This window comes from Eurosta solidaginis, chromosome 2 (assembly GCF_040869045.1).
Source record: "Eurosta solidaginis isolate ZX-2024a chromosome 2, ASM4086904v1, whole genome shotgun sequence".
Classification (NCBI taxonomy): Eukaryota; Metazoa; Arthropoda; class Insecta; order Diptera; family Tephritidae; genus Eurosta; species Eurosta solidaginis.
In genome coordinates, this window is record NC_090320.1 from 242,190,170 (window position 1) to 242,214,103 (window position 23,934).

The 23,934-nt window shown below is 35.1% G+C and overlaps 1 protein-coding gene across 3 annotated transcripts in view; it reads right to left on the reverse strand.

The window, feature by feature from the left end:
* Nucleotides 1–23,934, reverse strand: part of LOC137240747 (alpha-tocopherol transfer protein-like) — an 87,827-nt gene that overhangs the window by 30,090 nt on the left and 33,803 nt on the right. Inside the window, exon 1 of one of the 3 annotated variants that reach the window (XM_067767420.1) lies at nucleotides 3,848–3,980. The exons of the other annotated variants lie outside the window; for them this stretch is intronic. The gene's annotated coding sequence lies outside the window, so the exon portion shown is untranslated. Of the gene's footprint in view, nucleotides 1–3,847; nucleotides 3,981–23,934 lie in introns of those variants that run through there. 3 annotated transcript variants of the gene reach the window in all.

The window sequence follows — 23,934 nt, forward strand, 5'->3', positions numbered from 1 at the left end:
TTTATTTGTCAAACTATTTCTAGCGGTTCTGATCTGGACACTTTTGCCGGATAGTGCGCAGACAATAATTTATTTTTAAATTCAAACAAATGCTGTGTTGTGTCTTATTCCATAAAGACAACTGCCACATACTTTATCTATAATCTAAATGCTAAATCTCTTAATCGTTGTCAAGGAAGTAAACACTTGGGTGTAATTTTTGACTCCAAACTCTCTTTTTCTAGTCACATTGACTTCATTGTTTCAAAATTTGTTGCAGTGGTTGGGTTCAGTAGGCGTAACACCAGTGACTTCAAGGACCCTATGACGTTGAAGGCACTTTATATATCCTTGGTCAGAAGTGGCCTTGAATATTGCTCAATAATATGGAATCCTTTCTATGAATCTAACTCCTATAAAATTGAGAAAGTTCAAAAAATGTTTACAAAAATTGCTTTACGTATGCTTCACTGGCCAGACGGGTTCCCATCATATACCAGCAGGCACAAATTGCTTGGTCTTCAAGCTTTGCATGACAGAAGAACTTTTATCTCACTCATGCTTGCCTATAATGTAATAAACTTTAGCACTAATTGCTCTGATTTATATAATTTGTTCATTCCATATATTCCACTGCGTGATCTTCGGCATAATAGATTATTTATCTAAATAACTCATAAAACGAATTATGCTATGAATGAATCTATAACTAGGACTATACATCTAGCAAATCGATTCAGTAATATTATTAATTTTAATAACAGCTTATATAAGTTTAAGCTTGAATTGTTTTCTAAATTTAACGAGTCTGTAAGAAAGCATGTAGTTATCGACATGTAAGAATTGAAGTAGATTATAGTCAGCGCAAAGCATTTATCAAACACCAAAGGCATGTCTCAATTGGGTGAATCCAATTTCAAGGGGTTACCAGCGCAATATATAGCTTCTCCAAGCCAATTTTCAACCTCTTCTAACCCTGGCGAATCCTGTTTCATTGACAGCCGAGGCTCTGGCTACCCCAAGTACCTAATGGAACTAGGGGTGGGGAGGGCGGAATGGCCTAGAAGGTTTAATGCGGTCATATAAATCGTTCCCGAGATGGTCGGGCTAGTACCTTACCGTTTTGTTACCGGAAGGTACCGGATCTATATCCGGCAAAGGACCATCAACATCGGTAACACTCCCCAAAGCCTTCGGGGAGTATCTTTACCGTTAGTACGACAGCAACAACAACAAAGCATGTACTTTTAGACTGAATGAATTAAATAAGTAAATAAAATGCGCGCACAAAGAAATGACTAGTAATTCAGATTGATATTATTAACTGGTTGACTTAGCACATTTTTTTTTAACAGCTGACGACTTAGCACATTTACACATAATTGCCCACAGCACGTAAAAATGAAAACTAAAAATTTTTTTTTTTTTTTTTTTTTTGATCGATGTATTTTGAATTCAGTTTTAAAACTGCATTAAAATAAAATATTTCAAAAAAAGTGACTTAGCTCATTTTCACATTAAGCACCGATATGTGGAAATCTATATTTATTTCGATTCGGTTATGCCGTTACAATAAATCGTTATGTTACCGAAGTTAATATACTCTGTGTGCAAAGCACGCTGAGTACAAAAAATTACTAGGGAGTTCTAAATTTTTAGAACTTTCTGTACCAATCCTTACACCGAGCTTCACGAGTACTTGACAACTGGATGTTTTTTATACCTTTCATGACAATGAAATGGTATTTTAACTTCATCACGAATCTCAAAATTCTAAGTCCTTAAAGGAAAATAGATAGACCCACAAATAAGTGCACTGAAATGATCAGTATGAAGAGCAGAGCTGATTTAGCTATGGCCGTCTCTCTGTTTTTGTTTGCATAACTAGTCCCTCAAATTTTGAGACATCTTGATAAAATTTAGTGAGTGGATATATTTAGGTGTCCGATTAGACATTTGTCGAAACCGGCAAGATCGGACCACTATAGCATATATCCCCCATATAACCGATTTTTCAGAAAATAGAATTTTTGTCATACCTTCCTCAATTTATCATATTGAAGCTTCAAACTTCACCATATGCTTTCATATATTGCACGTATTGTTGTCTGAAAAAATGGATGAGATCGGTGGTATATATAGAATATATATCCCACACAACCCATTGTTCAGATAAGAAACTTTTCGTAATTAATGCCCCATTTTAATAGCTAGAGGCTTCAAATTTTCGCCAAATGCTTACGTCAGACTCGTCTTTCTTAATAAAGAAAAGTATACTATTTAACGTAAATTAGAAAATGATTATCTAATGCAAGCAAAGGCAAATCAAAACACATAAAAGTGTCATAAGATCATACGCCTAATAAATATATTACAAAAACGTACTGATCACTGCGTCATCTACAACATACATTACATCTCACGAGAGCCCCCTACTGGGCAAACAGCTCCCTCATGAGCATTTCGCGTCGGCTCCTTTATGAGCGCTTCACATCGGCTCCCTAATGGGCACACAGCTCCTTCCTTCAGAGATCCTCACGACGGCTGCCTGCTTGGGCATACTTATAAGAAATGATGCACAACAATCTATCCTACTTATAAATTTGTAGAATAAATATGTTATTTATATCGCACATACTACATATTTTAAGTAAATTGAACATTTTAGACTGTATAAATTTTAAATTGTAGACTAATAAATAAATTGTCGCATATATAGCAAATATTGTCGTCTGAAAAATTCGAAGAGATCGGTCGTATATATAGTAGACTGGGTTGGTTGCTAATTCCGCCCCTAAATTTAAAGATTATGTTGAGAGGGTTTCGGAAAAATGTTTTTTATTTTTTTTTATCCTTCGAAATACAGCCGAAAATGTTTTTTCGTTGTAACTTGGTTATTTGACATGCGATTTTTAAAATTGAAATGTCATTATTTTGGCCTTGAGAAGCTTCACATTTCCGTTTAATGTCCTTTTAAGCTATGAAGTAGTTTTCACATGATTAGGTCAGCTAACAAAACTCTTTCAATTTGCTGAACGCGTTAACAAAAAAATAAAATTTCGAAATGTAGAATTTCGAACTTCGTAAGCCGATATCTATTTTTTGGAGGCTAAGTTCGAAAAACGGAGATAGTACTTTGTTTACTTAAGCCCCAATCTCTACAAAAAAGTGGGTTTTGTCCAATACCCAGAAAAAAGGTTGGGGGTAAAATTTTGTTAGCTGACCTAATCATGTGAAAACGACTTCATAGCTTAAAAGAACATTAAACGGAAATGTGAAGCTTCTCAAGGCCAAAATAATGACGTATCAATTTTAAAAATCGGACGTCAAATAACCAAGTTACAACGAAAAAACATTTTCGGCTGTATTTCGAAGGATCAAAGGAAATTAAAAAAATATATTTTCGGAAACCCTCTCAACATAATCATCAAATTTAGGGGCGGACATTGTCAACTTTTTTTTTCGACCCAGTCTAATATATAGCATATGTCCCCTACAAAAATCACCGGGATCGGTGATTTATATATTATATACACTATATAAATTGCCATTTCTGCTACCTTTTCAACGGCTAGTATGTACATCTGTTCACTATATATTTCATATTTTATACACCCGATTATTTGGATATTGCGAATGGGATAAGATTATTGTTCAGCCCCATTCATGAAAGGTATTAAGTCTTCGGCAGAGCCGCAGACAGTCCCGTCCTTACTTGTTTTATTATACAATAATTCCATCTATCAACACATACTCCTGTTATTGGTTTTTAATGCAAATTTTTTAATGATAGATACCTATTCAATGACTTTTCTTAAGTATTCAATAAGAGTAATAAATGACTAATAAATAAAAATTACACACTTACAAGTACGTAGGCTTTTATGATTAGTAGGTGCTGTTCGATATCAGTGAGTGAGATCTTCGTTCAAAACAAAAAAAAAAAAATACAAAAATAATGCTCACAGGTGTGTAAAAATGTAAATAATTTATTAGCCAACTATTCGCATTGTTCCGTTCCCGTTTTGTTGTTTTTGCTATTTGTAGACTGAACAATTTGAAAATTTCCGCAAATAAGCCGCACAACCGAACTAAGAACTATAACAATTTTACGCCGTCGATACTCAATCACAACTATCTTAGACTTTAAACTTTTTATTTGTTTTCTTTCTTTTCTTAATACTTTTTGTTGTCATTTGCTATTTTGTTATCATTGGAACTTTTGTTTATAATTGATTCACATTAATTTTAAATAAAGTAATAAAATAGTAAGAAAAGCAACAACAGCAGCGGTCAACAACATTGCTCACATACCAAAGCACAGAAACCAAATAAGACATGTGTCTAAAATAAAACAAAAAAGAATTTGTAAAAAATAAGTAAAAAATTTGTATGTTACGTTTTGCATTTTCGTTCGATTTGAATCGAATAAAAATTAGGTTATTCACTTTGCTGAAGGGTTTCACTTGAAATATTTTCTATGCGACGGTCAAGTGTATTTGACGGATTTCTGGGTGGTGTATGTGCTATATTTGAATATGCTGCTGCTAGGGATGTGGCGAATGTTAGATTTTTGCGAATATATTTGGAGTAGGTTTAAATGTGCGTATGTGATTAACAACTGTCGGTAAATACGAGCCTGAATTAGGCTGTAATATTGAATATCACAAAAAGAGAATATCCTATTCTAAAACCAGTAAGAACGGGACTGTCGAAGACTTCATTCCTTTCATGAACGGGGCTGAACATTAAATAACCTTATCCCATTCGTAATATCCAAATAATCGGGTGTATAAGATATGAAATATATAGTGAACAAATGTAAAAGCATCAGCGATTTTTAAGATAAATAAACGATAAAAAGTAAGGAAGTCTAAGTTCGGTTGAAACCGAACATTACATACCCAGCAAACACAAAAAACCTGTTTATTTAGTAAATAATACATCTAGAAAGTTTAAATTTTATATGCAGACTGATATTGAGACTCTTGATAAAAATTTGAAAATGGGCGTGGCTCCGCCCACTTGTGATAAAATCAATTTTAAAAATATTATTAATCATAAATCAAAACCCGTTAAAACTATCATAACCAAATTCGGCAAAGAAATTGCCTTTACTATAAAGAGTGCTTCAAAGAAATCAGTGAAGCACCACGCCCATTATTATAAGAAAGATTTTTAAAAGGGCCGTGGATGAATAAAATAAGCAATATCTTTGCAATACAGATCTTTATATCAATAGTATTTATTTTCTCAAGTGAAAGTATAACAAGAAATAGGAAAAAATTCTAGTTTTTGAAAATGGGCGTGGCAAAGTTATCGTTCATTTATAGAAAAGTAATTGATATGTTACCAGGAAGATATAGTTTTTTTTATCGAAATGACATCAATTTTTAAGAGCGTGCTATGAATTTTTTTATCGAAAATTTATCGATTAACCATCAAAAAGTTATCGAATGTTTTTCGAAAAATTAACAAGTAATTATCAATTGTTATAGAAAACTTTAGATTTTTCATCAAATAGTTATCGATTTATTGTCAAAAAGCTGTCGATATTTTATCAATTTCACACAATATCGCCAATTGTACTACAGGGAGTTATTTCATATGATTAGTTCTTACCCAAAACTGTTTTTTTTTTTTTTAAACCATAATGCGCATGCGCGACCCTTCAGTTGCATTTTGTTCATACACATGCTCAAGCGATTATTAAGATCTTTTGATCACTTTTATTTTTATTTTTTTTATTGTTGTTTGTTGTAAACGTGACGGCAAATAATTTGGTGTTAATGGGCTCAAAACAATAACATTGTTTATATGTGACGCCATAAACTCTATGTATGCATGTACCTAATAAAAGAATACACTGCAAAAAATTCGATTAGTCTAAGAGGAGTCCGGGATGTGCCGCAAAGGATTATGCGACTAATACCAATTTTGGTCTCTTTGTATGCGTTGAACTGTTCCCTTTTGTTTGAGCATGGGACTAATTGTACCCATTTATACCCGAACGGGAACGATAGGACCTTTGCACCCATATGAGAACGAACGAATGACTAATCCCTTTATCCCAAAACAAAAAGTGTTAGGTTTCGTATAGTACGAGGTTATGTACATTTTAAGCGCAATATTAAAACTTGCAAGAAATTGTTAAATATATCTAAGTAAAAAAATTATTAAGTCGCCAACTCAGTACAAGAGATATGGGTGGACGATAATGGAACTTATGGTCCAAGTCATTTAGGTTCGGTTTGGGGCTCCGTATTCTTCTTAAATAATTCGAACCAATCTAATATATAAAATTCTTCTGTCACGGTTTTAGGGGCTTAACTCCTCCGAAACGGCTGAACCGATTCTCATGAAATTTTGTGAGCATATTGGGTAGGTCTGAGAATCGGCCAACGTCTACCTTTTTTTCGCTACGTGCCTAGGGTCTTGAGATCAAAACGTGGACCCGGGTACCCCTAGAATGTGTTTATACAATATGGATATCAAATGAAAGCTGTTGATGAGTGCTATAGCACAGGATAATTTTCATACCCCTGGGTGACTAGGGTTTCGAGATATAGGCCAAAATGTGGACCCGGGTACCCCTAGAACGTGTTTATACAATATGGATATCAAATGAAAGCTGTTGATGAGTGCTATAGTACAGGATAATTTTCATACAACTGGGAGGCTAGGGTCTCGAGATATAGCCCAAAACGTGGAGCCGAGTACCCCTAGAATGTGTTTTTACAATATGGATATCAAATGAAAGCTGTTGATGAGTGCTATAGTACAGGATAAGTTTCATACAACTGGGAATCTAGGGTCTCGAGATATAGCCCAAAACGTGGACCCAGGTACCCCTAGAGTGTGTTTATACAATACAGATATCAAATTGAAGCCGCTGATGTATGCTTTAGTACAGAGTAAGTTTTACACCGCTGGGTGACCACGGTCACGAGATATAGGTCAAAACATGGACACGGATACACCTAGAATGTGTGTGTATTATGAATATCAAATGAAAGCTATTTCTGAGAGATCTATAGTTCATTGACATATTCGATTTAATCGCATCAGCCTGGCAAAACTGATAAATAAATATGCATGCGAAGCCGAAATAAAAACAAGAATTAATAATACCCACATACCTATTTACATACGTCCTATTCGATTTGCCTGAAATTTCGCATCTAAATTTGCCTATATTAGTATTTACGATGCGTTTTTCAGGGAAGTATACCAGAGATGGACTGGGACTGGAATTAGGACTAGGACTGGGACTGAGACAGAGACTCGGAGTGGGACTGAGACTGAGACTCGGAATGAGACTGGAACAAAATACATACCACCCTCTAAAATAAAAATAAAAAAACCCTCTGGGACTGGCAATAAGAGATGAAGAAGAAAGAGAAAAACTTGAGAGAAGAGAAAAGAGAGAAGACTTAGAAAGAGATAGAATGAGACGAAAATGGAGATGAATCGAAAAAGAAGAAGGGAGGAGTGAATAAAAAGACTAGGAAAGAGTGTAGAAGGGTAGGGCAGAGTTAGACGGAAAATGCTTATTAAAATGTATGCAGATAGGCCAAATTTAGGGCAGAACAACGTCTGCCAGGTCTGCTAGTCACCTATAAATTTTTTATTTAACTCACTTCCTCGTCGCTTTTTTTATGTTTCTTAAAATGGGCTACATAGATTTCAATCTGACTAATCCCAATGGGACTAGAGGGGATCAAATATACCCCAATGTAGACAAAAGAGATTAATCTGAGGGACTAGTCGCACTATTTTTTGCAGGGTGTGTATGTATGTGTGTATGTGCATGTATGCCATCAGATACCGTATAACCATTAGTTAGCTTACGCCGATCATAAATATATTTTGTCGTATTTTTTGTAGCTATTAGTAATTATTGTTGTTGTTGTTAGTATTTTATTTTATTTTTTTAAGTTCATACTTTTTGTGAGCTGGGTGACTTTTAGATATTTTAAGGTATAAGTCAAGGTCAAACGGCGTGAAATGGCAAGTGAATTAAAAATGAATAAAAATTGCCTGGCGGTGTTTCTTCTATTTTGAGGTTAAATTCATTAAGTTTGAATGATTTTGAAATAATAATAAAAAAATTTTGTTGTTAATAAAATCTCTAAGAGCAATAATAAAGAAGTAAATAGTTATAGGGTAAGGGCGCTAGTAGTCGGTTAATAATATTTTTTTTACTTTGAAATTCCAAAACAAAATATTTTTCTGACAAATATTAGGGAATATTTGTATGAATTAAGCGGGGGTTGCTCTTATTGCTTTTAATTGTGAAATGAAAATAATTATTTGAGGCACTCCCACTCCCGTGATAAAAGGCTTTGAAGGGATTTACAAGGTATAATTGAAACAGCTGTCGCCTTGTCCGTCCCGATGTCATGTTGTTTACATTTTTCCCGAATTATTAATTATTAGGGAATAAATTTTGAATTTTGTAAATAATTTAAAATAAAAAATAATTTAAATCAAGCAGGATCTCTGTTTTTGAAGATAAGCAATGCAACGAATCAAGATCCAGTCACATCGTCGGCTTGGCCATATGGATGTGGATGGATGAAGACGCTCCGTCTCAGAAGATATTCTTGTCAGAACCTGTTTGTGAAAGCAGAGGAGGCGGGAGACCCTCACTCTGTTGGATGGACCAAATAAAGAGCGATCTAATATCCTTTACCATTCCAAATTGGGGTGGCCAAAATTATATAAACCGTTAAGCGGCAAACAAGTAAGTGAATCAGAAATTTTTTTAGAACTCGGACATAATTTTGGTGTATTCTTTAAACTCTAATTTCTTCTACAAATCTCAAAGGTTTGAGGTGTCTCTCCATCTAGCCGGTTATAATTGTCTTTCTTCTTCTTCTTGTAGCATTGTCGAAACTCTCCGAAGGTTTTGGGGAATGTTATCAATGTTAACGTTCCTTTGCCGCAAAGGAGTATCATGGAGACCAGATTTGTGTTTACCACTGCGAACAGTACATTTAGAATGCCGTTTAACCAGGAGGAGATCCTAACACCGTATCATTTTTACAACACGACAGAATCACTCTCTACAAATCTTCGAGTTGCGAAGGGACTCTGCTCATGGATATTTCTGCGAACAAGTAGGGCTTTTACTGCTGGAAGGCTTAGAGATATGCTATGGATATGGGCAACCTTTTGGCTGGTATGAATATGGTACAGTTCGGAAATAGCGCTTCTTATAATATTCCAAATGTCGCGAGAATGGTTAGCTTTGAGCACTACAACATTTAGGGTTTGTGGATTTTAGTCGCAGCTTACGACAGGCATGCCTTTCCGGTGATATATTCTAAGCCACATACCCCGCTGAGTTGCAAATTCAGGCATGGTTTCGTAATGCTACCATTCTTTCAAGAATAATCCAGGGTCCCAGTTTTATCTTCCTTGCTCCGCGTAAGCCGGAGTTTCTCACAGCAAAGTTATTATCGATGAACTGTCATTGTCTGAGATCGACGATGGCTCCCAAGCGCTGGACAATACTTCGAGCTGACCGATAGTCCGATATTACTACCTTTCCCTCTCTATTGCGTTCAGTTGCTCGCTCGTTGTCATTATTCAGGCAAACCAGCTCTTCATACTTCCACACCGAGATAACTAACGATCCGCAGCGCACCTGGCTGCGGCAAAGTGACAATTACTTCCCAAGGAGATACGGTGTCGGGAGGTCTTTTTACAAATAAAGACTAGTATACCCGCTGGCAGAAAACCATCCAATAGACACCGTCCACATAACACGCTGCAATAGAAGAGTTGACAGTTCTTTATCACGGACATCCCACGGCCCGTTTATGAAGCGGAAAAGTGGCGGTGCAGCGCCTAAGCCGCTCGGAAATAGATTATAACGTTCGACTTACTTCTTCTTACCAATGTCAGTTGAAAGCTGCTTTCTTCAATGACAATTTTAAATAGTACAATGAAAATCAGTAAAGAAGATCTAGACCAGCCAATTATACAACAAAACAAAAACAAAACCTAAGCATCTGATTGAAAACACATTTATCTGTACACACCTTTGTGTATGTATTTGTGGCGCGAAGTGTGCAAATATTGACGATGGGCAAAAAGATGACATCGTTGGTGGTAATTGAAATTTACTCAAAAACTGACCCAAATGTTTTTAGCGAAAGAGACTCAACTGGATGGAAGAGAGCTACAAAAAAATCATTTCAGTTAATTCACTTGAATATATTTTTTGCTACAAGTTTTTTGACTTAGCAAATAAAATGTTGAGCTAAGCTTTGTAAAGAGAATACTCGTCGCTTCATATGTAGGAAAATACAGTGAGCGTCAAACTAGCTTCTCTCCTATTAATTTTGCCTACAAATTGGCGGACCTACATATTCTATGCCGACTCCGAACGTCATCAGCAAGGCAGATGAGTTTTCACGTAGAGGCCTTTTTATGGCAGTAATACACTCAAGACTGCTTGCCAAATCACTGCCGAGGGGCGACCACGCTTAGAAAAACATTCTTCTAATTGGAAAAACTTGTTTCTAAAATTTTTATGTTGCTTTCCCCGGGGCATGAACCCAGGATCTTCGCTATGGTATGCAGAGCACGCTACCACCACACCATCGCGGCCGCCTCCTACGCGTTTCGGTATTATATTACACCGTCCTCAGACATTTTTCTTACAAAAAGAATGCAAATCTGACGTTTCTAAGACGCCCGATTTTAGAAAACTTTTAAATAACGCCCTGTATCAGAATTTGTTACAAACACGCTCTACCTGGGCTTAAATTCAATACATTTTGACGTAAGCTAGGCGTTTATGAAAAGAAATTCCCAAATAGGGCGGTCTTCAACCGATTTCTGAGATAGAAGGTTTTTGAAACGAATTAGTGGGTAATTTTGAAAAAAAAATCTCATATATGTGTTTTCGAACTGATAGCCGAGACAGGGTGATATCTCAATCAGGCGTCGAAATACACACATACCTTGACAGTTTCTATTACTTTATGTTCTTTTAATTACAGAGGCCTCCTTGTGGATGGTGCAAAATAGTACCAGAACGTGTAAATGGCTTACTAACCTGGAAGCTCAAATAAATATATTTAGAATATTGGTTCTACAGAAATCAACGAAAAATATTTTTCTATTTTGCAATGTTTGCTAATTTTTGACGCTCACTGTAATTTATATTATGCAGAATCAGCTTTTTTACGTTAAATGTCTTTTTGAGCTCTTTTTCAAGCTAAAAGCGAAAAGTATGTTTAAAAAAAATGTGAATTCATGGAAAATATTTTTGTATTTATTACCACTAAAAATTAATTGCCTCTGATTTAACCCCGACTAGACTCGAGTCTTTCTACAAAATAAATGGGGCAAACGGATTTTGATAATTTTTCTTAGCTTGCTGGGAGTTCCTACAAATGTGCATCATAAAGTCATTTCGGGGCTTAAATATCGGAGCCTAACCCAAACACAGAAAAACGCGAAACATTTTCTATACTTTTTTTGGCATAAAGGAGGTTACACGCCCCATTGAGAACAGTTACCTTTAATTATATTTTTGTCGTTATAACTTTAAATAATTTGTTTTAGACTAATGATTTCGGTTAGAGAGTGTCGCATAAATAAAGATCTAAACAATTTTGACAGTTGGCTGAGCTAACCTCTACGCCTACTGGGAACAGTTATTTTTAATAGCTATAGCTCTGAATCCATTTTACCTAGGTTACATAGATCCAAATCTTGGGGACATTTTTGTCATATAGATCAAGTTCAAAAAGCAAACTGTCGCGACCTTCTAATTACGTAACTTTTTGAGGATCACTTCGTGATAATTTCCGAATTGTTTTGATATATTACGATATCATTTTTGATTCATTGAACCACATTGAGCACTTGGGGATCCGAAACATTACGAAACTATGCCATATGATTCCGGGAATAACTCGGGATCATTACAGAATCTTTTTATATTGAAATTGTTTTAGCATTAATTTAGAATTAATTTCTCTCGCCTCCCTCAACACCGTCCTTTTTTATTTCATGTTCAGATCATGTAGTTTCTTTAACCATACAGGGTCTATTGTCACGACCTTTTTGGGATTTATTTGTAAATTACGCAACTTTTTCGGGATCATTTCGTGATAGTTTCCGAATCGCTTTTAAAATCATTACGATATCATTTTAGGTTCATTGGCTAAGCACTTTGGAAGCATTTCGAAATCATTTGGGCACTATTTGGAAACTATTTCGTGATTGTGTCAGAAAACATTTGAGATAATTGACGTATTGTTTTCGGAATCATACAAGGAATATTCCGACCAACTTTCGATATTTTTGGGATTATGTCGAAATTGTTATAAGATGCATTTGGAATTGCTTCAGGACAATTTTCATGACTATGGCTCTTTCGCGATCATTCCGGAACTATCTCTCGCTCATTTCGGGATTTAATTCTAGTCTTTTTTTTAACAATTTCGGAGTTACCTTCCGATCATTTTGGAATTATTTTGAACTATTTTGTCATATTTTGCTTCTGGAGCATTTCATGTATATATCCAGACCCTTGATGAATTGTTTTGGGGAAACTTCGGTGCTATTCAGCGATGATGCCGCAACTATCACTCCCTCATTTCGGCATTGATTTCGGGACTATTTCGGAGTCATCTTCCAATAATTTCCGTATTGAACTTTCAGTATTATTCTTAACAGTGCGATTTTCTTAAGCCTTTCGGGGAGAGGAACAACTCCGGAATCATTTGTAGGCTTGGTTTTTAATTAATTGCTTTCAGGATCGTATCAGGTTTATTTCGCAATAGTTTCGGAACTGTTTTTGGGGTCATTTCCGGAACATTTCGAAACTATCTTCATATCATTTCGGGAATATCACGATATAACTTCGGCGCCATTTCGGAATCTTTTAAGAACCAAATACTGCTCATTTCTGGATTTTTTCATAATTTCTTAATATACCGTAACTATTTCGCGATCATGTCCAAATTATTTCATGATATGGATATTTTTTCGGGAATAACTTCGTGGCTATTTTCGAGGTATCCACCGATGATTTAGTCATTTTTTTAATTGTTTTAATTAAGTATGATTTGGAGAAAGTAATGGTTTCCTTTTCGGTACTTTTTTCGGGACTATTTCTGGGTCTTTTCATGTGTATATCTGGACGGGGGTTGGGGGTAGTTTGTGGAACTTTTTCGCGATTATTTTGAATTTTTTCGGGATAACTCCAGAATTATTTTAAACATCGTATCGGAATGATTTACTAGGGATTATTGAAGATAGCTTGTAAACTATTTCTAAGTTATTTGTCCCCTTCTGGATTCTTTCCCTTTCTCTCCACTAACGCCCTCCCACTTATCCCCACTAAGAGGAAATTTGCACCGTTAATATTGTTCGAATGGATCGATGTATATTTTAGTCCGCGCCATAAGGTTTACTTGCTGACATCCGTCTATGGAAGCAGCGGAAGATTGAGACACCCACTTTGTTGAAAGGAATAGGCGGCATGCGGTTTCAGTTTCGTGGGTGTTTCCAAGTGGCGCCAGGAAGGGCAGCAAAGAAGCGACTGTTGCACGGCCAAAACTGTTTAGACGGTTTTTTTTTATAAGATCAATAATAATAAATTGATTAAAACTATCAAGCAATAGCTTTTAAACGCGGATGCGTCCCATAATTTTCTTATATCAAAATAATTTATTGTATATGCATATAATAACATTATAAAAACAATAACTTTATAAATATAGCTAAACACTTGCATTAAATGAAATTTATGGAATATTTTTGTAAATTTTAATTTTAATTGATTGTACATTTATTGCATGCATTGAATATCTTGCTAAAGTCATAATTTAAAACAAAATTGTTTTACTAATTATTTAGATTCCACATATTTATATGTACATTAGGGTGGGTCGATTTGTATGGACGAAAGTTAACCGATATCGCGCCATCGATTTTTCGATAGGATTTGGGCTCGGGAAAAAAAGTTCCACTACGCATACCCAAAAAAATAATTTTCGATCCTGCGAAATTAAATTTTTTTTTACTTTTTTTCGATTGTGATTTTTATAAGGTGTTTTTCATGACCTACTAAAAAAATTTTCATAAGTATACCCTGCCCGACCAAAAAATATCCCCTAAAAACGTTGCCGATAACAGTTTTTTGAAAAAAAAAAAATATTATTCAAATGAAAATTTTTTTAGTAGGTCATGAAAAAAACCTTAAAAATCAAAGTCGAAAAAAGTATCTCTTTACTTTTTAGCGCCCTGCAAAAATCGCGAGCACTCTATGCATGCATGTATGGAGTACTCGCTATGAACCAAGCGAGTGCTCCAAAATTAACCACAATTCATACAAAAAATATAGTCCAATTAACATTGCGATGTCCTAGGTCTGGACCATATACCACAGCTCAGCATTACATCAGAGTAATCCATGGAGTACTCCAGTATGACACAATTAACATTGCGATGTCCTAGGACTGGACCATATACTCCAGCTCAGCATTACATCAGAGTAATCCATGGAGTGCTTCAGTATGATACAATTGGACCACATGATCCAACGATTTGCAGGACACTTACAGACATATGCACTAGGGCATTCGATATTTAAAAAAAATTTTTTTCATTCGACAACCCATAAATTTTTACTTCAAGTCTGAAAACCAATGATATAGGCAATGACATTATATTCCTTTTGAAGAATGATAGAAAAACTATTCATCTTTTATTTGAAAAATACAAGAACAACAACATAATGTGCAATTGCTTTTTCACAAAGCTTCTGACAGAAATAAAATGTTTAATATCAGCCTTGCGTCGATAGTTACATATTTAGTTCAGAACGCTTCTTTTGGTACTTCTCCCGACATTGTTAGCCGTGTTATAACTGTCCATCCTTTAGTTAAGCATTACTGCTCTAGCTTTTTAAACGGTTTTATTTAGCTAAACTTGACAGGCTTGCTGGTTGGCTGGCTGGCTGGCACGAATTTTGTAACTGAAATTTAAGTAACCTCCCGATAAGCTACAAGATTGGATCTTGTAATATAGTTCAGAACCAGATGACAATGCAATAATAACAAAAAAACGCCGCTAGGTGGCGCGAGGATTGAGATATTAAAAAAATCGTATTTGTGGTCCGATTTGGTCCGTATTTGGAGCACATAATACATACATGAATAGAAAGCGACCTATGACGTCCGATTTGGCTCATATTTGGAACAAATATTACATACAGTCCTGTATAAGTGACATCAAAATATTTTGGAGTTGGAGGAGGGACAAGCATACGTGAGTTGGAAGGCTCGTTGGAACGCCTGATATATAACCTTCAACTACGTTGGGCGAACTTTTCCATCTTTTTTCGACAAAGTCTAATATACATACATATGAATAACTAATATATTTTGTAATAAATTATTTTTTTTTTTTTTAATAATCATTAAATTTTCAATCGAACTTTGATATATAGTAATTATTTGCATGCGAGTTCAATTTCCATCAAAAATTGCTACAAAAACTGTTATATAAATTTGAGCACAGGATGGCTCCGATATACATATCAGTAATTTTTAGATTAATTCAAGTATTTTACTGCACTTCTCAGAAAAAGCACTCTTTTGAAACATAAAAGTAATAAATAAAATTAAATTATGTTCTCTTAAATTATTTTTAGCAATTCTCTAGCTTTGATCCTGCAACGCTTAAGTAATGGCAATATTCCGTCAGATAAGTCTAGGAATATCGTCCCCAAGCAATAAAATTCAAACAATAAACGAGTTTTGGTTATTACATTTCTATGGCAATTTGAAAAAACACCCTAATTCGAGTTAAGATAATGGCGATACATAGACCTTTATCTGAAAAGCTAGCCACAATTCACCATTGTAACTTCCTATATTATGTAGCAGCCATTTGGCGCTAGGGCTATGAGTAAGTAACACAGGGAGATCTGTAACGAATTTCTGTTATGAAGCCAGAATATCACTTTTATCCTAACTCGAATTAGGTTGTTTTCTCAAATTGCCACAGATTTGTAGATGATGATTTCAAAGCATATATATAATCGATACGTTACAATAACAACTTACATATTTACACTTATTAATACATTTGTATATATTTAGTACGTATGTGTTCATTGTAGGTGGAGTAACAAAATCACGAAAAATGATTTCCTGCTGAACTCGCGCTGATGAGTCGCTGATCAAGGTAAGCTCCATTTCATTTACTCAAAACCAGTCAACTTTTGCATTGACGTACTTAGTACCAGCATTTAAGTTAAAATTTTGTAAGTCAGCAGTTTTAATGAATTTGTGTCAGTTTCATTATTTTATATTTATTTTTTTTTTTTTTCAAGTAATTAAATTAGGTTTTTGTAATATTCACATGCACTTGATAACCTGATCAACACGTGCATCCTCAACTCGCTGTGAACATTTCAAAATTCACTATTTACAGGTAGGGACCGAAAATAATTGTAATTACATCTTTGCTCATGGTAACGTTAAATTCAGCGAGCTACGCGTAACTATAAGATTGCTAGATACCAAGAAAAGTACTCAGCGAGTGCCCGTGAACGAAAGAAAAACATAAGAGCTGATAAATAGAATAAACAAAGTATAGGAAAGTGGGAAGGTAAAGAGTGTGAAACTTTAAATAATAGGAAAGTAAGGTAAAATCAAAGAAAATAAATAAAAAAGAGAAGGTAAAAGATGACGAAAGAGAATAAGAGGTATTAGAGGAAGTAAAGGTGTATGTATAGTGATCATAATAATGTTAATTATGATAACAATGAGCATCATCTTAGGATAAAAATTAAGAGTAGACAATGTTACCCTCATATTGCACTCTCAAGTTCTAACTTTTGAACTAGGACACTTAGCGCTAGGCAAAATGGCTCTTTTCCTATTCAGTGGAAAATATTTTGAAAAAAAAATTCACAAACTGACAGGAAATCTGAGAATAATCAACATTATTTAAAGAAAATAAAACACCATCAGAATTCGGTTGAAGAAGAATCTTAGAACTTGTTTTAATTAACGCCCTATTTGAGCTTAAATGCAATATATTTTAGCATTAACAGGGACCTTTTTGCAAAAAAAAACGTAAGACAGAGCTTTTTCAACCGAATTCCGAGGTAGCGCGTTTTTTGAAATAAATTCTGAGAAAGTGCATTTTTTTTAAATATTTTTTTTAATATCATTAAGTGATACTCACATCACTAATCTGATACTAAGTAAATAAAGGCACAACAACAATAAAGTAAGCTGCCACTCATGGTACGTAAACAAATTAATCATTATTTACACACATATGTACATACAAGGCAACGAAGAGATACTCGCAAACACATGTAATCATCAGCCGAAGTGGTATATACACACGCATATGGCTATGCGAGAGACTATAAACTACAAATATACATGTACATATATGGCTGGAAACTAAGCGTGAAGTTCGCGAAGTTACTAGACCTTAGGAGAAATGGATGAACGAGAAAACAGAGAGTATAAAAGCAGCGAAAGCTGAGTAATCAGTAATCAGTTTGATTTAAGTACGCTATTGGCTGTGAAGTATAAGTGTTATTGTGAAGTACTATCAAAGTAGTCTAATAAAGACCATTTTGCGATACAGAATATTGGAGTTATTTATTCGACAGTTCGTCGATTCGAACGTTAGCAGAAGGTGCATAATTATCAGGAACTTCCCAAAATTCGATACAATATGTATGTATTTATAATGAGCTTCAACGTTGAAGAAATATAAATCCAATCATGATCATGAAATTATGACTATAACGCAATCTTCTTCCCAGCCAGCATTTTTTAAAAATTTTGATCAAAAAATATTTAAATATCATACCCCAAGATGATTAAAAACGTTCAAATTTAAAAGCATTTTCTGTTCGAAAATTAACATATCGTCGGGAGAAAAATGTACCATAAATGTGATTATTCTTGAATAATCATTTATGATTCGTATTTCGAAACGCTTTTTATTCATATTTGATATCATTGTAAAATTGAGCTTGAATAGTTTTAGAGTAATATTTGACTGCTTTTCACTGTCATTTTCTGATCATATTCGTGAATATATTTCAATCGTTTTGATTGAGATTTTTGAATCATTTTTGAATGCCATTATAATGCATTTATTCTTCATATCTCATTCAAAATAGGATACTACATAATAATCTTTTTTCATCAGGGGAAGAAAGCATGTGAAAGTGAGCTTTTCGAACCACAGCTAACTTGCGAACAAACTTGACCGATATACACCTGCGACCACAACATCCAACATCAGCATTATCGTCTGCATCTTAAAATACGGATACGATACGGGATGTTGAAGCCGTATCCAGGTATGTCAAGATAGTTTCACTTACCTGGGGTTCAAATAGCTCACAACCTATGTATTGTACAATCATTATGTATTTCCTGGGAAGCTGAAGGGCAGAAATGGTTGGGGAAATCTTCGTTCACGAGCAGCATTACCTTATTTTTGTCTTGAAGAGAATCTTTTGCATAAATAATAAAATTTGTATATATTTTTTCTTAGCTTCATGATTGAAAAAATATGTGTAAGTGAAAAAAATAAAAAATTTTAATGAAAAGTAAAATTTCAACAAGTATAAAATTCATTATTCAGTCAACAAATATATTCATAAAAGATTCAGAAGGCTGAATGAAAAGTGATTATAAAATTTTGATCACCTAAAGTAAACACATTTGATTCAGATATGATTCCAAAATGTGATTGAAAAACTTTATTCAGTTTTTGATCATGAAAGATAAGCATATTTGATCATTCTTTTTGTTGCTTTTTATGAAATATTAAAATTTAGTCATTAAAGGACTTCAAAAATGATTCCAAAAAGTGATCGAAAAATGCTTTTTAGTTTTTCATCATCAAAATTATTCATATTTTGCTATTTCTTTTGTTCAATTGTATGATAACTCATTATTTAGTCAGAAAGAGTAATCAAATTGTATTGATATGTAGGGAAATTTAAAATTAAATCACCTAAATGCTGAGTGGGTTTGTTTAAATACTAATCGTTTCTGTCTCTGCTTTGAAACAGTTATATGTAAATGTGTTTTATATGCTTTAATGTAAATTACTTCTTACTATATTTGTATATTATACTCAAGCATGGCTTGCAGGTAATTGCAGCTTAGCCAATTATCACTTTTTATTTAGTTATCATATATTAAAATAAGATTATGTTGAAGACGTGCTGTCTTTATTTTCTTCGTATTACACTTCTTTTGCAACCGGATTGCACGATAATACAGCGAAGTCGACACAAATTTTACATACAACTTTAAATTTAAACAAATAACGAGATGAGTGTCCTGGTTAGGGTTTTCAAGGTCATTTATAAATACATACATATGTATATAGGTACAACGGTGGTCAAAGGATCTCTGCACAGTAAAGTAAACATTTGGTGTCAGGTAAGCTTGAACTGTCTGGTCAATAAAGACATCACATAGATTGTAACTTGTCCATAGTGTAAGTTCTGCCAACTTTCAACCAAAAATCTTAAGAATGCTTATTATGGGGGTCTGAAACTCAAAAAAAAAACATGCTTTTCAGAAGAAGATCCTTGTGGAGGGACTGTCCTCCATTCACTTAATGCAAGTCTCTTACTGTATGTCTCGTAGAAAGGCCGTCGTCCACACGATTTATTTAAATCATTTGTGGCTTCAGAAAAATTTATTTAAGGCACAATAACCTCCGAAGAGATTTTGGGCCAAGCTTCTCTTCCAATTTGTGTCGTGCTCCTTCTAATTTTTCCTACAAATTTGCGGGACGGGACTGACCTGATTTATGCCGACTCCGAGCGGCATCTGCGAGGCAGATGAGTTTTTACTGAGAGCTTTCCCTGGCAGAAATACACTCGGAGTGCTTGCCAAACACTGCAGAGGGGCGACCGCGATTAGAAAAATTTTCTTTTAATTGAAAAACCTAGTTTCTTAAATTTTGATGTTGCTTTGCCCGGGGCGTGAACTCAGGATCTTCGGTGTGGTAGGCGGAGCACGCCACCACCACACCAGGCGACTTACGGTTGCTATTAATAGCCTATTAGCCTCCAGTTTTTCGGCTGTTTTTAAGAGCTATAATATCCGAAGTGCGAACAGTAGCAATCCCGACCACCAGTCGCTAACACGCCTCATGGCCCTCACACCATATGCCAGCACAAAATCTATAGAACTGAAGCTCTAGGTGTAGCTCCGAAGACTTTCTGACGGATGTTTTTGAAGCGCTTTACTGCCGAGCTACAGCACAGGAACACCTTGAAGCCTTAGGGGAGTATCATTGCGTAACTAACACTCACAGACGATTGTGTTTGAAATTAAAGAATGAAAGTCAACCGATTTTAAGTTGAAAGATGTCTATGTTACAAGCTCAGTCCAAACTGTTTTCTTCCGGCCAGGGGATATAAGAGCTCATTACGGATGACCGCGTAGCTTCAGTTTTCAAACTAGTTCGGCAGTCCACTACGTTGGGGTAGTAGCACACTCGGTCAATTGTTTGACTGTCTTCACCACTTTGAGTGTTCTTGCGATGGACAAAGCCTCACCTGGTAAATATATGCGCCTACATATTCACATTTGTAATAAAAGCCGTAACGTTGTAGGTTGTATTTAAACTTAATTGATAGGCTATACTCTATGTGTGTTACTCCAAGGGACTAGTTGGCGTTAGGGCTGCCAACTTTAGGAAATGAGAGACCGGGAGGCTTGGGTGTTGAATGATGAAGTGTGAAAATCAAAACCAACTAAACGCCATTTTGTAGTTTCGCAAATATGTATACCCTGTCCGACCCAAAAATGTCCGCTAAAACGTTGTCGATAACAGTTTTTTGATAAAAAAAAAATATTTTTTTGAAAATTTTATAATCAAATGAAAATTTTTTTAGCAGGTCATGAAAAAAACCTTAAAAATCAAAGTCGAAAAAAGTAAAAAAAATTAAATTCCGCAGGCTCGAAAATTATTTTTTTGGGTATGCGTAGTGGAACTTTTTTCCCTGAGCCCAAATCTTATCGAAAAATGGATGGCGCGATATCGGTTAATAAATCGACCAAGTCTAATGGACACATTCAATCTATGTGAGGTCTTTATTGATCGGCCAGTTCAACCTAACCTAACCATACGTACATATATCTTCAACTTAAACATGACGTCGTTTTATCATTTCAAAGGAGTACTTAAACCCCTGGAATCTACTAAAGGACTTTGCATCACTGATTTCGCGTATTCGTTTAGCCAAACGGGGTATAGACCTTTAGAAAATATCGGCACCTTTTTCGGATAACTTGCTTTTTTAACAACTTGAGGACAATTTAGAAACCCGTTTGACTGGGGTCATTTTATTTGAATGCATTCTTCATTAATAACTTTTTGAAAAAATTATGGAGAGTGAGCATTTAAATTTATTATATAATATAAATATTAAATATTGATACCCCTTTTGACCATAACGACATGAACAACAAACCGCCTAGACAGTCTTAAATGAGTAGAACGCCGCCACCGCTGCTGACATAAAACGCCGATAACACAGGCCAACAAAAAAAATTTTATTCGGGTTCTATGTTTAATTCTATAAAAAAAATGCAATTACGAATCAAAAATATTTGGTTTTGTAGAAGTTATAGCGATTTGAAAATTTTGCATTTTTGCACCAGGCCAATCGCGCTATTTCGGTCGATAGAGGGCGGCGGGTAGCTACCTGATGCAGCGATGCATCGAAAAAAGATCTTTAAGTAGATCATACATACTCATCTAAAAAAAAAACCAAAAAAATGTGGCTGAGAAACAGTTAAAAGGAGATAAAAGGTCCCAGATACACATGATTTTAGGTAGATTTGGCAATTCGTTAAGTACATATTAAGAAACGAATTGGCAGGCCTAGCAATAGAGCATGCCAGCTACCTGATAGCGTTTATGTAAGTAAAATTTTTTTTAAGAAGCTGTAGTTTCTTGGGTCACTCGTTGTGGGCGACACTATGTTTTTGCATATCACAGAGGAATGATGTCTCCGAGAAGTTGTAAACGAGCGGCTAATTCGTTTTGCTGTATATGTGGCGAATGTATTAAAAGAAGACAAAAAAATTTTGATTCAACTAAAAACACAAGGATTTGCGAGACCTACCTAGCCTACTTTGGTCTACCTGTTAAAAACCAGGACAAAAAATGGGCTCCACATGTTTCATGTAACTCTTGCAGAAGCATTCTGGAGCGTAAGTTTATTTTCCCTTTTTTATTGTACTAACTGTTTCATATATATACATATATCTACATATTTATAATTGCATAATAACTGAAATTGTTATGAAATGCTTTAAGTTTTATTATAGTTTGCTACCAGGGTGAGAAAAGAGCCATGAAGTTCGCAGTGCCGAGGATTTGGAGGGAACCGTGTAATCATGACACTTATTGCTATTTTTGTGTAGTAAAACCACTGAAAGGGAAACGTTTAAGAAAACAATATATCCGGAACTACCATCGACATCCAACTCCAGTACCACATTCGGAACAAAATCCTGTACCTGATCCACCTGTGTTGGAAAAGACGGTTCTATCTTCTCTTAATAATTAAACAATTATATATATACTTTTAGTCTATTGTATTTTGTGAATCTATATTTCTCAGCTGATGAGTTTCTCTGTAGCTGAGCGGTTTTAGACATCGGCGCTTAAGAAGCCACTGCCTCTCAAAGACTCGGTAACAAAAAACTTATAAGTAACACATAAATAAGAATTAGGATAAAAAAAAAAAAAAAACAAAAAAAAAAAAGTATGTATGAATTAAAAAAAAAAAAACATGATTAGCCTGGTTTCATCGGGCCACTTGAGGGCAGTGCGCTGCCACAACGTCCGAGCAAAAAAAAAAAACAAAAAAAAAAAAGCAACTATTCCCTCAAGGCAGCTTTCAAACACCGAGTTCATCTGCATCCGTACATTGCGAATTTGTTCCTCAATTTGAACCAGGAATACCACATCTCATCAACTCTGAAGATCTCAATGACTTAACAAGAGAATTAAATCTATCAAAAGACAAAGCAGGGTTATTAGCATCGCGGCTTAACCAACGAAATTTACTTATTTCTGGTGTTCGAATATCTCGGCAAAGAAAGCGTCATGAAGAATTTTCTTGTTTCTACAGTAAGGAAGATGGACTCTGTTTTTGCTATGACGTGAAAGGTTTATTTGAAGCAATTGGTATTCCTTGTAATGCAAATGAATGACGCCTCTTTATCGACAGCTCAGCAAAAAGTCTAAAAGCAGTTCTACTACACAATGGGAACAAATTTCCATCTATTCCACTGGCACATTCCATACATCTCAAAGAAAATTATGACAGTATTAAAATGCTATTAACTGCAATCAAATATACGGAGTACAAGTGGGAAGTTATTGCAGACTTCAAGATGGTTTGTTTTTTTACTGGAATGCAAGGTGGATATACCAAACACTCCTGTTATTTTTGCCTATGGGATAGCAGAAATGATGCCGCCCACTATCGCCAAAAACATTGGCCTGAACGTAATGAGTATGGAGTGGGAAGATTTAATATTAAACACGAAGCAATTGTCGATCCTAAAAATATTGATGCCGCCATTGCATATTGAATTGGGCCTTATTAAACAATTTGTGAAGGCTCTTAATATTGAGACTAAAGCTTTCAAATATTTAAAATAAATAAATGTAAGGCGCGATAACCTCCGAAGAGATCTAAGGCCGAGCTTCTCTTCCAATTTGCGTCGTGCTCCTCTTGATTTTCCCTACAAATTGGCCGGACGGGACCTACATGTTTTATGCCGACTCCGAACGGCATCTGCAAAGCAGATGAGTTTTCACTGAGAGCTTTTCATGGCAGAAATACACCCGGAGTGCTTGCCAAACACTGCCGAGGGGCGACCCCGCTTAGAA